The sequence below is a fragment of the Camelus dromedarius genome, chromosome 9, assembly GCF_036321535.1.
Source record: "Camelus dromedarius isolate mCamDro1 chromosome 9, mCamDro1.pat, whole genome shotgun sequence".
NCBI classification, from domain to species: domain Eukaryota; kingdom Metazoa; phylum Chordata; class Mammalia; order Artiodactyla; family Camelidae; genus Camelus; species Camelus dromedarius.
In genome coordinates, this window is record NC_087444.1 from 48,000,892 (window position 1) to 48,015,014 (window position 14,123).

At 39.4% G+C, this 14,123-nt stretch overlaps 1 long non-coding RNA gene across 3 annotated transcripts in view; it reads left to right on the forward strand.

The window, feature by feature from the left end:
* LOC116154714 (uncharacterized) overlaps positions 1-12,641 on the forward strand; it is a 29,992-nt gene extending 17,351 nt beyond the window's left edge. Inside the window, exons 5-7 of one of the 3 annotated variants that reach the window (XR_010382305.1) lie at positions 8,189-8,320; positions 9,651-9,779; positions 12,033-12,641. This is a non-coding gene — a long non-coding RNA (uncharacterized LOC116154714). The remainder of the gene's footprint in view (positions 1-8,188; positions 8,321-9,650; positions 9,780-12,032) is intronic. The other 2 variants (XR_010382303.1, XR_010382304.1) reach the window with 2 other exon arrangements.
* The last annotated feature ends 1,482 nt before the right edge of the window (positions 12,642-14,123 follow it).

Below are 14,123 nucleotides of genomic sequence, written 5' to 3' on the forward strand. Positions count from 1 at the left end.
GTGTGCTCACGCGCGCACGTGCAGTCGTGTCTGCATGGGCAAGTGCTTCTCTTTCTCTACTTGTGTCAGGTGGGAGGTACATGTTTAGGGGCTTTGGAGGTCCCTTGGAGACAAGCTACAGCAGAGAGATTCTGATCCCTTTGATTGTATACAGGCTTCACATCCTGGATCTTTGTTCAGACACTGTCTCTCTGGCATGGCCTGGGGGCTGTGGATACAGCTGAGCTTTCTGATCTTCCAGAGTCTAAAAGATTTCCTTGACTGAGATAGAAGCCAATGGTCGAAAAGGCACAGAGAGCAAGATTTCAATCCCAGAGATCTATGCAAATGCACGGAGACATCTATATTACATAGGCCATGAAAGTTGACACAAGTTATTCATAATTTCAATGACAATATTGGATTGTCTTTAATATGCACTAGTTGAAAGGGGGAACTAACCAAAAGCTAATATTGGTGCTGGCTTTCAGGCTGCTGGGAGGCCCCCAAGAATCTCATTGGCAGTCTCTTTTGAAGATTGGTTCCCTATGTCCATTAAACCAAGATTAAATTAGTTTGTGGGAGCTGCTTTTAGCATTTGCACTATTACATTATGCATGATTCCTGACTGCACATTGCATGAACAAACTACACAAAGCTCCATTAGTGATTTTTTAGGGGTGTGCTTAACTTGGAAATGGATTGATTTTGTGTAGGTTAATGTATAGCGGTGGTGCTGCCATGTCCTTAGAAATACCCTCTTATATTTTATATCAATAGGGAAGCACTCTTTGGGGATTATGGCTCATTTTAAAAGGATAAATTATGTAGATTGCATGATTAGAGAGCAGCAAATCCTATCACAGTATATTGTAATATCAGGAAAAAGAGTACTCCCCTCCTCCACGCCTTGGAGAGGTCAGGCGAGCTCGTTCAGTGTGTTTCCCACCACTTCTCCATGTGGGTAAAATGATACTCCCAGGATCATTCAGCAGTCAGGGCAGAGCCAAAAATTGAACTTGTATCTTTTCGATTCTGGTTGTGAGAATTAGAAGACTGGATTTTTAGGGACCTTAGGACCTCCTTCCCACTAGAGGGCTGCATCCATTTTTCTGTTCTTTCTAGAGCCAAGTACAGTGCTTAGGATAGTGAAGGTGTTGGTATATACTTGCTGAATTGAACTAAATATAATGCAGCTTCCTCATTTAATAGAGGAGATAACTGGCACATAGCTAAATGTTTAGTTAAAAAAAATGCTTTTAATAGTGTGTACCATAGGCCAGCCACAAAGATCAATCAGCCATAGCCTCTCCCCTCCAGGAGCTGAGAGCCCTGTTGGGGAGCAGGTGGTGCACAGGTAATGCCTATGAAGGGAGCAGAATGCAGCGGGTGTGCTGGGCATACAGAGCCAAGTCCTCCAGCTACTTTGGGGCGATGATATCTACAGCTAGTCAGGCAAATGATGTGGCAGAAGGCATCCAGGCAGAAGAAGAGGCGTGGGTACAGGGACAAAGAGAGGAAACAGCATGGAGTGGGCAAGGGTGGATAAGCCAGGGTGGGAGATGGGGAGAGATCCAGAGAGGCAGGTAAGACGGATCAGTTAGGAACCTCTCTGCCAGGTGGAAAAGCTTGGGGATGTCTGATGTTCAATGGCAGAAGCAGGACTCAAATTCACTTCTCTTGATTCAAACTGCACCATCTGCCAGTATCACTCTACGTTGTTTCCTCTCTTACTTCAGTCCTGGAGTCTCTTTTGCTGCCCCGACTGGGAGAACTTATGCTGCAGACCCTGCTTTTTATTAGTATTTTTTAATTAGAAAAGTAATGCATTCTAATTTTTTTTGTTATGGGCGAGGTAATTTGGTTTGTTTGTTTGTTTGCTTATGGTGGTACTGGGGATTGAACCCACGACCTCATGCATACTAGGCATGCACTCTAGCACCTAGCTATACACTTCCCCCGTTCTAATTATTTTTAAGGACTGAAGGATATAAAGAGAAAAATAAAATCTCCCCTCTTTGTCTGCTTTCCCAACCCCAGTCTACTAATGGTTTCTTATGCATCCTTCCAGACATATTCCATGTGTGTAAGAAGTGTGGTATATAACAAACAACATCAGGCAACTCATACTGTTTAGGAACTTGCTTTGGTTCATTTGACAGTAAATCTCACACAACTTTCCATTACTATATAGCCCTGTCTCAATTTTTAAAAAATTGCTGCATAGTATTTCATGGCTATAATTTATTTAACCAGTACAGCATTTGACTATTTAAGTCTTTCTCATTTACCTATATATAAATATACACACACACATACACAAACATATATATACCCATACATTCACACATATATACACACAGGTGTATAGTGGATATATGTATTATACACCTACTATTTGTATATATATTCATATATACATATAGTATATTATAAATATGGTAGAAAAAGTATAAAACATGGATTAGCTACACTCAGAAGTTAGGAGGATGATTCCCTCAAAAGAAGGATTGGGGGAAACATTAGCTACTTCATGCTTATCTGTAATATTGTATTTCTTTAAAAAATAGCAAATAAGGTAGATATATTGATAGTTATTACATTATCCTTTGTGATTTTCTATTATCTTTCAGCTCTACAGTTTTATCTTAAAAATACACACACATACAAAGAAAATTGACATTTTCATTCTATAATGTGCACCATTTTATTTCCTGTAGGGATACATTGAAGAGATCACAAGAGAAGCCTCTCTGAGATTCATCTCAAAATCAACCCCAGAAGTAAAGGAGAACTCATAGGTTTCTAGTTTCATTTAAATCATGAGACCATTTGGAAGCAAGAGTCAGGGGGAAGACAGGCAGATAATGTTCCCCTCTTTCCGTCATCCTGTGCTTCTTCTGTGGAGTCCTTCTGGAAAAGTCCAGTGTGCCCAGCACATTTACTCGCTGAGGGGCCTGTTGTGTTACACTGTGGCTCGCTGAGAAGAGGTGGCCAGTCCAGCAGCCCATCTCCTCCATTGCTTTGCATCCTTTCCTTTTCTCTCACCTTCACCACTGCAAGCTTGCAACTCTCAGGTGCAACACCAGCACTTCAATCCTTGCCTTGCCTCTGTTTTCCAGAGAACTCAGCACATGCCCAGCACCCGCATGTCAGTTGTGTTGTAGAGTTCATGTGGGGCCTGGGAAATGTTGGTCTGAAGTGTTTCTAGAACCAGGCAACGGGGTTTAGTCAAACACAGATGACACAGTGGGGCCAGGTGTTCTAGATTCAAGCCTTGGCTCTAGTTCTTACTAACTGTGTGACCTTAAGTCTTTCTCCTTGGTCTAATGGAAATGCTATTACCTGCCTTCCTTATCTTGAAATGCCATCATCAGGGTCAGACGAGATAAGGTTTGAGAAAGCAATGTGTGAGCCATAAAATTGATGATTGATAAAAGTTGATAGCCTATATATGGATAATTATGGATAATTATCACAATCAAACATGAGTTTGTTTCAGTGAATTCCATTGCCTTTTCAGTCAATACAAGATGAGTGGAAAAATCTACAAAACTGTGAAAAATTCAAGTAGTTTACTGCATTAGTTGCCTATGGCTGCCATAATGAACTAAGTTGGCTTAAAACAATAGGAACTTATTCTCAGGTAGTTCTGTAGAATAGAAGTCTGGAGTCAAGGTGCCAGCAGGGCCATGTTCCTTCCAAAGACTAGAATCCTTTCTTGCCTCTTCCAGCATCGTCTAGGTATTTCTTTGGCAGCATAACTCCAATCCTCCATTTTTACCTGCTGTCTTCTCGCCATGTGTCTCTGTATCTCCAAATCATTTTCTCCTTATAAGGAAACTTGTCATTGGATTTAGGGTCCATCCTAATCCCATACAATCTCATCTTAACATGATTACATCTGCAAAGATCTTGTTTCTAAATAAAGCCACATTCACAAGTACCTGGGGTTAGGATTTGAACATACCTTTTTTGAGGGGGATATAATTCAACCTACAATAGTTGTGAAAGTAAAAACATGTATGTGTATGTATATGTATGTATACCTACATACAATATCATGGGTCTATGAAGCTAACAACGTGAAGAGAAGTACAATTCCTATTAATGAGCAAAATAATCTAGCTCTTAGAAATCTTTCTCCAGGATCCATGTACAAGTTGCCATTTCTTTAATTCCAAATACCCCACCCCAAATATATCATAAATTAGCTCCACAGCAGTCATTTAATTCTGTGCCAGGAAGCCATCCTTTAAAGAGGTCCCTTCAGCATTTCAATAACAGAATCATCTTGGCTAAGGGAAAAGAAGGAAAAATGGAGAAAAGAATGCGGATTTATTGAACATTTATCATTACTTAATTCCTTCATTTAATCAGTGTAACCACCCTGTAAAGGAAATGCCGTGTTTGTTGTTGTTGTTGTTGTTGTTGTTGTTGTTGTGTAGATGATCAAACTGAAGCTCAACAGACTAGTGTCACGTCTAAAGACTCAGTAAAAGGGGGACTAGGAGACTGAGACTCTGGCTGTTCAGAATCAAGATCTCAGGATGACTTTTTTTGTTCCCAGTTTCATTCTAGAGAAAATGCTGTGTGTAATAACACTCTTATCTCTTTAGCAACTAAACAATATTAAACATACAATCTGAAAAGTGAAGGAAGTTCCCCCAATTTCTCTGTACTTTAGTGTCCCAGTTTTATGGTTTAGGAATCTCTCGCTTAGGACTCTGCTCCTACATACTGAGTCTAAATGGCCCAGTTACTGGAGGCACTACCTCCCACCTCAGTGCTTGGTTGTTCGTTTATTCATCCATTCAGTGAATGTTATTGGACATCTGCTGTATTCTAGGTGTGGAGTTCTATTAGTGACTAGAACAAGCCCTTACAAAACTTATAGCTTTATGGCAGTTAAAGCATTGACCCTATAGGTCAAACCAGTGTTTCACTTTTGGCACCAAGGATGAGAATGATTTGGGTCAAATCAACCTAAAACTCAAGCAAAAGGAGAAAAAAGGAGAAAAAAGCAACATGCACATACCTGATGTGACACAGTTCCCACAGGCCATAGGATACTCCTTGGCCCCCAACCCAGTAAATCATATTAAGATAGAAGTGGGGTGCAGGAGAAAGAGAAAAGCTAAGGGATGGAGAAACTGCCCCCAAAATAAGGGAAGTAAAAGACTATTCATGCAGGTAACTCAGAGTTGAAAATATTCGTTTTTTTCATATCATAGGGGATGGTAGAAAGGAGAATATTGCTTCTAAATGCACAAATACTGGCCTGCTTTAATAATTCAAATCAGAATACAGGTTCACAGAGCTTCCAAAATTCTGCATAAAATCAAAGATACACGAGGCAGGAAAAGCTGCAGTCTAATTAGATGGTGTAGAAGCCAGCTAGCATGAGTGGGGGTGGGGAGGTGAGGCGTGTCACCTTCCAAAGCACCAGGGAGGACATCTGGGGACAGGTAAGAAGGAGGGGAGTCTGAGGCACATCAAGTTAGTTTTTTTTTTTTTTCCCTATAGATTCCTATAGTCAAGTCTTTGAGACTTTTTTTTCCCCTTTGTCTTCTGAAACTCATGGAAATTTTCAGTGTAATACATTTGTCATCAAGGCAGATAAAGCACATTTGCAGTCAGCCAAGAATAATGTAGCAATGGCCCAGTTGTGTCTGGGTCTCGATTTTGAGTCCTAGCTCTGTGCAGTACTCAAAGCCAGACAAGGTCAGAGTAAGTTCCCATCACCAGGCTTTACCAAGAATTCATGAGTCTGGAAGAAAGCAAATCATACACATTTACTGCATCATTGTATGTAGCAGTAAAAACTGGAAGCAGCCCAAATTTAATACAGGTTGAATAGATACATATACTGTGGTATATTCAAATAACATAGCACTATATAGGAGTTTGCACAAAATAATTAGATCTATGTAGTAATATGGCTAGATCTCAGAGACTTGTTTTTATAAATACTTTCAACAATTCACCCTGAATATATTTATTTAAATATGTACATATTTATTTGTACATTATGTATATGTTCAACCATACTAATGTGTTTTGTTTCTTTTTTTTGGAAGGGAGGATCAATTTTGCATTTTATTATTTTTTTGTTTTCCTATTCTTTTTCATTAAAGGTTATTACAAGATATTGAATATGATTCCCTGTGCTATACAGAAGAAATTTCTTTTTTTAAATCTGTTTTTATATATGGTGGTTAAAATTTGCAAATCTCAAACTCCCAAATTTATCTCTTCCCACCCTCTTTCCCTCCAGTAACCATAAAATTGTTTACCATGTCTGCGAGTCTGTTCCTGTTTTGTAGATGAGTTCATTAATGTCCCCTTTTTTCTTTTTTTTAGATTCCACATGTAACTGATATCATATAGTATTTTTCTTTCTCTTTCTGGTTTACTTCACTTTGTTTCTGAAATATATACTAAAATGGAAATGAAAAAGAATGAGATAAAAACTAAAAATGATTCTAGCCCTCAGAATTTGAAAATTTGACAATTTGACAAGTTCAGTGACTCCTGCTTTAGTAGGGTATTTTTTCTATAAAAGCCAAAACACACACGTAGCCTCCCTGAAGTTTTCACAATTTTATAAATGTTTACACTGATCTCGTATTGACTGAAAAGGTAATGGAATTCATTGGACCAAACTCATGTTTGATTGTGATAATTATCCATTTGTAGGCTATCAACTTTTATCAATTGTCAACCTCACAGCTCACACATTGCTTTCTCAAACTTTACCTTGTCTGATCCTGATGATGGCATTTCAAGATAAGGAAGGCAGGTAATAGCATTTCTATTAGACCAAGGAGAGAGACTAAAGGTCACACAGTAAGAACTAGACCCAAGGCTTGAATCTAGGACACCTGGCCCCACTATTTCATCTGTGTTTGACTAAACCCCATTGCCTGGTTCTAGAAACACTTCAGACCAACATTTCCCAGGCCCCACATGAACTTTACAACACAACTGACATGCGGGTGCTGGGCATGTGCTGAGTTCTCTGGAAAGCAGAGGCAAGGCAAGGATTGAAATGCTGGTGTTGCACCTGGGAGTTGCAAGCTTGCAGTGGTGAAGGTGAGGAAAAAGGAAAGGATGCAAAGCAATGGAGGAGATGGGCTGCTGGACTGGCCACCTCTTCTCAGCGAGCCACAGTGTAACACAGCAGGCCCCTCAGCGAGTAAATGTGCTGGGCACATTTACAAAGAAGGACTCCACAGAAGAAGCACAGGATGACGGAAAGAGGGGAACATTATCTGCCTGTCTTCCCCCTGACTCTTGTTTCCCCTTGATTCATATTCATCCCATGATGAGATGACTGCCCTTCCAACGATTTCCAGGTGACCTCATTTGGCCGTTTGTGGCAGTAAATACATATTCCAGTGTGATGAGAGAAATGTGCATTGGTCATGTATGCTCAGCTTTATGATAAATTTTTATTAGTGAATTTTTCTCCTCTCTGGCCACTAAAATGGTCTTGCAGGAAAAAAAAAAATCCAACCACAGTTCTCTCAGTGTCTCCTGCTCCCAAGGGAAAAGGCAAAAGGACAGGATGCTGTGAGGATGCTCTGCCAAAGTAGATAAAAATCAAGAGGGGTTCACATATTCAATGCTTGTGTGCTCTCTGCTAAGCGTCTTGCATACATTCTCTCATTCAGTCATCATTAGTATGGAATAAGCACCTGCATTTTGTAGATGAGCTACTGAGGCTCCAAAAAGATGAATAATTCGAGAAAATCAACCAAAAGGAATATGTCGTCAAGCTCAACATTTGTGCCCAAATTATCTGCACAGAATTCATAAGCATTGTTAAACTACTTGATCTTTATCATAATTTCATCAACTCTAAGGCATTACTGATTGAGGTCAATCCATTCTTTTATGTGTGATTAAGACATTAAAGCAAACCGGTGACAATTAAATGGGTGCATCGCTGTATCACTCTGAACCTTCACTTTTTACGTATTGAAAGGTTACTTTTAAACTCATTTAGACATGCTGATATTATGCATAGAAAAGAAAATATAGTTGAGATACATTTGTGAGGCTATTTCTAAAACGTCATCATTTTTGAGGTCTTGAAGATGTTTTGAGTAACATTTCATCTGGGTTGTCAATGCCCGCACATTCTATACCACACAGAGTCTTGGTGATGAATATTTTGCTTAAGAGAATATACTCTTTTCTCCAGGTTTTTCTTGCAAGCCATTGACACCCATTCTACACAATTTGATGCCCATGAACAGACAGTGGCAACTACATTATGAGTGCTACCTGGCCAGTAGTGATTATGATATGCACCCAATTTCAGACGTGCAAAAAGGTGAGAAATACACATTTTAGAATCTATGAAGTATGGAAATTTGATCCCTGGTCATAATCTAAATGTTCTTTTCCATTTAGAATACAATGTTTTTCTCCCATGACCTAGGGGATCTCTGTTGGCTGTATAGACTTATTGGGGGAAAAACATAGAAAATCTTTCTGTTGCTGGGTTTCAGTAGTCCCGGCATCAACATTAATGAATTGGATTACTTTATAAGTAAGCCCAACCCCTTCCATTCTTTGCCGGCTTTGATATTTAACTGTGTTTGAGAAAGTTTTCCACTAAAACTCCTTTGCTTTTAACTTATGTGAAGTCTTAAGTACAATTCATCATCTTATCTAATCTGATATCCGAGGATAGCTTTGTCAAGGCAGAGCCAAGTATTGGCAATCCCTCAGAAACCTCTGAATAAAAGAAAAATGATTTAAAGCTGGAAGATTTAAGTAGAAGTTTGAAATATTTGAAAAACTGAACAACAGACCCCTTCCCAAATCTGCTAATGCTGGCTTTGGAATATGAATAGAAAAGCAGACTCTGAGAGCAGAGATGGATCTTGGGATATCATCTTGTCTATTGCAAGAGGAATATCTAGCATCCTGGCCAGATAATACTACACCTCTGGTCCCAGATTTCCTCAAAGAACAAATTCCCTCACCTGCAGTAACTGTTCAGTGCCTCACTTCCCTGAAAAAATGCTCCAGATTTTTGTTGATATTATTTATTCTTGCCCTTCAAAGATAGATGAACCTGTCCCTTATATAGCAAAGGGGATGCACAGTATGAAAGTTCAAAGTATGGTTCTTTGAATCTCAGCTCTGAAATTTATTAGCTGTGTGACCCTGGGCTAATTTCGTAGCCTCTCTGCATCTTGTTTTCTTATCTATAAAGTGGAGCATACAATTGTGTCTATTTAATGGTATGGTTATGAGTGACTGTTTAAGCCCTAACACATAGTAAACACCTGGAACCTGGTAGGTGTTTTGTAAGTGCCTTTTAAATAAAACAAAAGTAAGAATTGTTTTCATTAATTCAAGTTCTTTTAAATAAGATGCACTGAATTGGAGTCCTTCATTGTGTCATATGTCCACTGCTTCCTTTAATTTCAAAGGAGAAACAATGAACCAGCATAGCCACCTGGACTGTTTTTTCCACTGGGATATTTACCTCTGGAGATATACCTACAAGTTTTTTTTTTCCCTGAAATTCTGATAAATGGAGATATGAATATCCTGGATTGATATGCAGCCTGCTCTGTGTGTAAATGAAGTATGCATATTTTGCTTTCTTGTTGATTAACTTTATAAGTTTGTGCTTCTTGCTACGTCAGGAGAGATGGAACTTACAAGGTCTTCTGGCCAAGGCAACTTGGACATTGCAATTTAGAGAAAGTTTGCCTGGCGCCAGAGTCAGAGCTCTTAACTGCGAGATTTAAGGCTCTTCGCTCCAGGGATCTCCTGTAAGTGTGACTCAGCCCTACCCCAGGTGTTGTTTCCCTTTATTCTGTTCCCTTCTGGACAAGTTGTGTTTGGATTTCAGTTTCTAATAGAAGGAATCTGAATGTCAGTAAACTTTTCTTTCAGTCAGGCTGCTTCTTAGGCCACCAGCCAGCCCCGCTCCAATCCACAGCCACCCTCACGTAACAGCACGGTGCTGCCCTTGGGGTTGGGGTGTGAACAGAGGCCACGGCTACACTGATTGGACCATAAAAGGCAGAGTCTCCTCTGGTAGCAAACAGATGGACACGTATGATACAGACATCCTAGACCTACTTTGTCCATTCATGGAAGCAAAATTCAACAAGCCCTGATAAGTACATCTTTTTGTTCTAGAAGTTTCCTATTTCAAACTCAGAATTTTCAATGTAGGTTTATTAGTAGAATATGATCTCCATAGAGCAGGGACACACCACCGAGTCAGCCTTGTGTGGGTCTGTATCCCTAATGCCTTCCAAGTTGTCCAGCCTGTGAGGGGCCCTCATTCAACATTCAATGAGAGGATTTGTCATTTCCTTTGAAGTGACTTAAAGTTTTCAATTAAGATATTGGTCAGCCAACTGGAGTGGTCAGAGCAATTGTACTGAATTATTTTTAGGGAAGTTTCAATTTTGCTAGATGATTGAGTCTAGAGACCCGTTGTATAACATGCTAGCTTTGGTTAACACGGCATCATGCACCTCAGAATTTATTAAGAGGACAGATCTCACATTAAGTGTTCTTGCCACAAAACAATGACAACAACAAGAACCAAAGGGACACAGGGAAACTCTGGGAGGTGTTTGGATTAGTCTTATTGTCTTGATTGTGGTGATGGTGTCATGAATGTGTGCATAGGTTCAAATTCATCAGATTGGACACACTAAATGTGTCCAATTCTTTGTATATCAACTGTACCTCAGTCAGTATGAAAAAAATGAATGGAAAGAAGGAGAGGTGAAGGGATAAAAAAGGAGAAGAGGAAGGAAAAGAGCCTCAGTTTCTCAGTAGTTGAGTTGAGAGTGACTCTTGTTCACATTGTTAGCTGTGCTTCAGGACCACCCTTACTTCTCAAGAAGTCCAATGCCTTGTCCTAGCAACTGCCAAATAATCAGAGCCAGTTGGAGAACTTACTGGACTGCAAGTGAAAATGAGTATCTGGAATGTTCTTGGGTATTTTTTATCTCTTTTAGAAATTATAATAGTAATAATTGCCTATTACTTTTTTTTAATCAAAAAGTAAGAAATGCAACAAAATGAAAGTCTCTTTTCCTCTTCTTGCCCTTGCACTCTCATCTAGGTCCTCCAAAGTAGCCTCATTGACAGTTTGATGTCTGTACTTCCAGGACACTCTTCTATGATGTAACACAAATATAGGTAGGGGTGTGTGTGTGTACGCACATTATACACATCTATAGAGAGACTAACATGTAAGTTAGTATGGATCTTAGGACACAAACTCAAAAGATTCTTTGTTTTCAATAAATCAACATATTTTGATTCTGAATTTCTATGCTTTCAAGCTGGCAGGAAATTCAGCCTCAAATTAAGATTCCTGAGCTCCCAAGGGTTGTGCCAAGACCCTAGGATCTTATGAGACATTTTCATGAAGGCTCCTTGCGTCTTCTCTCCATATTGTTTCCTGCTGAGATGTCCCTGGTCTCTGTTAACATGATCCTTTCCAGATATGCTTGGCTAAACCTCTACTAGTGTCAAGGATTTTGAATGGGCAAAGAAAAACAGTATTGTTTATCATATAAAAAGGCATTCTATGTAGATATGTTTATATTGTTTCAGAAATGAGGCTATCATGGCACATACCTATGTAAAAAAATAATTATAGTTAAGCCCACAAAACTATCCTTACATTAACTATGAAGCTAAATTGATTTTTCTGCCCTTTCTCCTGATGGTGAATTAACAGATTTCATTAAGTGTAAGGAGAAAGCTACATAGGCCCCCTGTCTGGTTCAGACTGTGTGCACCAAGTTCTCTGCTACTACGTCCTTTGTAGTGATGTTCAGAGCCAAGCCTCACAATAATATGCAACATGAAGTAAATCATCACTTGAATTACTTGAATGGCACAGCCTGCCTTGTAGAACTACCCCTGGTTTCTTCTCATTACGTTTTTCTCCTTTCCTCATTACTTCGCGGGTGTATTGATTAGTTTTTTTTATTTCTGTTTTCTTTCCCTTCTGTTTGTTCTCCTCTTTGTCCTCATTTTCCTAACTGCAGCAGAAGCTCAGCCTACTCCACTGCGAGGGATGAAGCCCCTTAATGAAACAATTGGAGATAAGGACCTGGGCTCCTCACACGCTGTCAGTAACTATCTTTGAAGTTTAAAGGAGAAGCATGAACCTTGTGATCTCGGAGGAGCCGGTTCGCTTTGCAATTTGAGCTGATCAGTTCGAAGAATATATCCGAGGCACCGAGGGAGGGGGAGTCTTGACCCATTTCACATTATACACCCAACTTGAGTTTTAAGCAACTTCTGAGGCTTCAGCTAAGTCAAGAAACTTTTAGAGCTCCAGGACTCACAAAGTACATGCGTAGTCCAGGAACATTCATCATGTTATCTTATCTGATAGTGACGTTTCCCCTTCTGTTCGCCAAAATAAAAAAGTCAGTGCGTTTGGGTGATGTGCCCTTGGCATTGCAGTCTAAGGCATCTCAGAGAAGTTCTCCTGGCCAAGTTGACATGTGCTGTTGGAGTGTGAGAAGTCAGTTTTGTCTTTCAGCTCCCCAAATTTCTATCAACTGGAAGTGCAGCTGCTATCTGAAATCTGAATTCTCAATGTCCATGGAGATAATGTGTCAACTTCTAAAATTTATATTAGAGTTGCTAATAAAGCTGGCTATCAATTAAATTCTGTGCTTAAAGGATAAGGAGAAAAATGCATGAAATTGGAAACCTTCATCTTTTTAGCATACTGACTCAGTGCCTATTTATTGTTATCCATGCTAATATTTTCCATTATCATGAGATAGCTGGTTATGAAATTCTGAAACATTTGTGGTTCTTGTGCCCCTAAATTGTATATATGACTTAGTAAATCCCCAAATTTATTTTGATTTTCCACAGCTCCATCAACCCCTAAACCTTTCTGCCTGTGTCATATGAGACTCAATGATCATCCACAAAATCTCCTGTATCCTATTCTTTGAACATTCTCCTCAGCATTGTGCTCTGAGACCTGGCTACCCTTTAAGGACATTGCTTCCCATAATGTTGGACCAGAGCCTGGAGATAGACCATTTCCTTCTTTTTCCTTATTGCTCTTTCTAGATCATTTCCCTCTCCTCTTCCCTAAACACCAGTTCCTTTGAGATGCATGCTATCAGACTGTTTACTCCTACCCCTTTTTGATACAGTCATCTATTCACATCTGAGCCACTCCACATCCCATGCATGAACAATTTAAACAGCTTAATAGTTCTCTCCCATAGTCACAACTTTATCATTCTTGGTGAAGCCAACCTCTGCAAGGATGATCCATCCAACCTGTCGGAATCTTACGCTCTTGCCTTCCTCCCTTCCAAAGGTCTTCTCCATGCTTCCTCTTTTAGTCATCTTTTTCCATGATGTCACCCTGGACCTCTAAGCTCATTCCCATTCCAGGACTTATGCATTTATCTGGGACATTTTCTCCAGACCTTTCATAGCTTGTCCCCTCAGTTATGCAAAACTGAATTTAGAGAGACTTTTTGGACTACCCTATCTAAAATAACCATCCTACCCTAACCCTCACCCCTCCCTATCTTCTAACTCTTTGTTTTTCTTCATATCTCTTATTACCATCTTGACCGTATAAAAGTATTTCCTGTCTCTCTAGAATATATGCTCATGAGGATAGGATTTTGTCTGATTGTTCCTTGTACCTAAATCCTGTCAACTCACATTAGGCCCTAAATAGGATTTGAGAATTAAATAATGAAGATGTTATGTATGTTTATAGTTATGTACTAATTTAGTATGAATACTTTCAGGCCATTTAGTGAATTATTGCACTATTTCAATACTCAAATGATAACCCTGATATACTAAGAGCATTCCTGGGAATCATTTCCATCAGAATTTTTATATTTCCCCACTTGAAATTTTTCTGATTGCTTTCTAATTAATCCAGTCACATTCATAGCCTATTCTGAATTGCTGTGTAGATTTCTCATGGGAGCAATTTGGAAACAGGCAGGCCAGCTCTTAATAATATTTCTAGCATAAGTTTGGATAATTCTTTTTATTCTGGATGAGAAAAATTGCATTAGATGGCAAGGGTGAGAGAACAAGGGTCATTCTTGTGAATGAGATTTATTGCTTGCTTAATT